This window comes from Apium graveolens, chromosome 1, assembly GCF_009905375.1.
Source record: "Apium graveolens cultivar Ventura chromosome 1, ASM990537v1, whole genome shotgun sequence".
In the NCBI taxonomy this organism is placed as follows: domain Eukaryota; kingdom Viridiplantae; phylum Streptophyta; class Magnoliopsida; order Apiales; family Apiaceae; genus Apium; species Apium graveolens.
This window is the reverse complement of record NC_133647.1, coordinates 22,032,323-22,035,589: the sequence shown is the minus strand read 5'-3', so window position 1 is coordinate 22,035,589 and position 3,267 is coordinate 22,032,323. Positions and strand designations below refer to the sequence as shown.

The 3,267-nt window shown below is 41.5% G+C and overlaps 1 non-coding gene across 1 annotated transcript; it reads left to right on the top strand.

Moving 5' to 3' along the window:
• The first annotated feature begins 1,962 nt into the window (after nucleotides 1–1,962).
• On the top strand, nucleotides 1,963–2,069 carry LOC141679937 (small nucleolar RNA R71). Its single transcript, XR_012558213.1, has one exon. It is a non-coding gene; the product is annotated as a small nucleolar RNA R71 (small nucleolar RNA).
• Nucleotides 2,070–3,267: the final 1,198 nt, after the last annotated feature.

Below are 3,267 nucleotides of genomic sequence, written 5' to 3'. Positions count from 1 at the left end.
TCTCAAATCCTTAAGAGCTTGTCTTCCTCACTACCTGAAAGGTCAGCTGAAATAATAACAGGTAACGTAGATGAATCACCTAAAAAAAGCATACCTCAAGTGTTCAGGTAATGGTTTGAGCTCCAAGGTAGGTGCTTCCTCTATTGATGGTTTGAGCTTCCCTTCAGCATTCTTAAGGTCAGAAGTACCAAGAGATTCAAATGGTATGTCGAGCTTTCGCTTCCATGGAGAAGCGTTCAGATATTGTAATTGCTCGTTGCTATCTTCATCATCCACTGTCAATTCCCCCACTAAGGCCTTTTCCAATGCATCAGACATTAGCATGTGATCGAGTTCCGATGTAACCGCAGAATCAATCACATCCACTTTTAAGCACTCCTCATCTTCTTTAGGGAATTTCATTGCCTTGAATACGTTGAAGGTCACATCCTGATCTTGGACCCGCATAGTAAGTTCCCCTTTTTGCACATCTATCAAGGTACGGCCAGTAGCCAAGGAAAGGCCTCCCCAAGATTATGGGAATCTTCTTATCTTCCTCAAAATCCAGAATAACAAAATCAGTAGGAAAAAAAGCTTATCCCCTTGACGAGCAACATCCTCAACTATACCCCTTGGGTAAGTAATGGAACGGTCTGCCAATTGTAGCGACATGTATGTGGGTTTTGGATCAGGCAGATCCAGTTTTTTAAAGATCGCCAACGACATCAGATTAATGCTTGCTCCCAAATCACAAAGGCACTTGTCAAAAGTTAGATTGCCAATGGTGCAAGGAATGGTGAAGCTTCCTGGATCTTTCAGTTTTGGTGGTAACTTTTGCTGCAGAACAGCGCTGCATTCTTCCGTGAGAGCAACGGTTTCAAGGTCATCCAGTTTCACCTTCCTTGAAAGAATAGTCTTCATAAACTTCGCATAACTAGGCATTTGTTCCAGAGGCCTCAGCGAAAGGTATATTGATGTGAAGTTTCTTGAACACCTCCAGAAACTTCCCGAACTGTCTATCCAGCTTTTGTTGTTGCAATCTCTTAGGAAAAGGTGGTGGATGATAGAGTTGTTTCTCCCCTGTATTAGCCTCAGGCAGAGTATGTTTCAACAGTAGTCTTCCTTGGTTCCGCCACTTTCTCCTTTTGCTTAGATTTTTCATCTCTAACTTCAGCTTCGACTTCTTTTGCCTTTTCAGCATCAGCTACTTTTCCAGACCTTAAGGTAATAGCCTTGACTTGCTCTTTAGCTTCCTTCCTGCCTGGTACTTCCGTGTCACTGAGAAGAGTGTCAGTTTGACGATTGAGCACTGCATTGGCTAATTGACCGATTTGATTTTCCAAGGTCTTGATAGAAACCGCCTGACTCTTGCACAACAGCTTAAGTTCCTCAAAATCAGCACTAGTAGGTGCAGCTGCACTTCCCTGTTGAGGATATAATTGTCTTGTAGCATACTGCTGTGGTTGCTGGAATCCAGGTGGGTTAAACTGTTTACTCACTCCTTGCTGATATGGTGGCTGAATAGCATTCTGATTATTTCCCCAGCTGAAATTTGGATGATTTCTGTTGTTAGGATGATAGGTCGCTAGCACAGGCTGCTGTTGTCGCTGATAATTATTCACATACTGAACAGATTCGTTGACAAGAGAACACTGATCCGTAGCATGAGAACCTGCACAAAGCTCACAAACCATAGCTATTTGATTAACTCCATACGTAGCCAAAGAATCAACCTTCATTGATAGCACTTGGAGCTGGGCTGCAATAGCGGTGGCTGCATCAACTTCCAGAATACCTGCTACCTTGCCTGATGTCATCCTCTGAGTTGGGTTTTGATGCTCATTTGCAGCCATCGTCTCAATAAGATTGTACGCCTCAGTATAGCTTTTAGCCCATAAGGCGCCTCCAGCTGCTGCATCGAGCATGGGCCGAGATTGGGCCCCCAAACCATTATAAAAACCAGTGATTACAATCCAATCCGGCATTCCAAGATGTGGACATTTTCTCAACATTTCCTTGTAGCGTTCCCAAGCTTCGCACATAGATTCTGTAGGTTGCTGCGCAAACTGAGTAAGAGCACTCCTCATAGCAGCAGTCTTTGCCATTGGATAAAACTTCACCAGAAACTTTTGCGCAAGATCTTGCCACGTAGTGATGGACCCAGCTGGTTCAGAATGTAACCAGTCTTTAGCCTTATCCCTCAGTGAGAATGGGAAAGCCTCAACTTGATAGCCTCATCAGTCACGCCATTATACTTAAAAGTGCTGCAGATCTCGACAAAATTCCTTATGTGCATGTTGGGGTCTTCAGTTGCCGCTCCTCCAAAAGAAACAGAATTATGCACCATCTGAATAGTGCCCGACTTGATTTCAAAGGTGTTAGCTTGAATAGCCGGATGAAGGATGCTTGACTGAATGTCATCAATTTTAGGCCGAGAAAAATCCATAAGAGCTGGATCAGCTTGAATAATACGATCTCCCATGTTTATTGGTTCTTTCTGCTCAGTTCCTGAATCCGAATCCTCAAAATCTAACTTCTCTGGTGTATCAAGAACTTCGTCTTTCTCCTCAGCTGTATCTAAGGTCCTCTTGCGAGCACGAGAACGAGTTTGCATAAACGCTTGCTAAAGTACCTGAAACACAACCGAAAAGAGTAATTAACTACTACGTCCTAATCACTGAGTCCTAATGACCAATGATGGTAAGTACATAAACTAAACAAATACGCCGAGTCCCCGGCAGCGGCGCCAAAAACTTGTTAGGGCGAAATCACGCACTAATATTCACACAAGTATACGCGTTCGCAAGTAATATAGAATACTTTCTAGTTCGTTCCCTCAGAGACTCAGACTAATTTATTGTCTAATTTAACTCACTCACCAATGTATGATTACTTCTCAATGTTAAGATAATAACACTTAAAATTGTTGATTAAATATTAACTATAATTAACTACTTAACTAACACTTCAATTTATCAATAATAAAACACTCATGAGATCACAACTTCATTATTACTTCTTTCTATAGCCATTGTTATTACCTTTAGCATATGACAGTGATGATATTAATCGAATAACACGAAACTGATAAAAGCCAACTTTCATTGTACTAATACCATTCTACCAAGCATCCACAATTAAGATAGAAGTTGAATAGTCATCAATTATGTTGAGTTCCTATATATCTACAGAAATTGACAACACAACGATTTAAGCACAAGTTATTCCTTTTGATTACATAGGGCAAATAAAACTGTTAGAGTTACCCACTAATCATGCACAACGTAC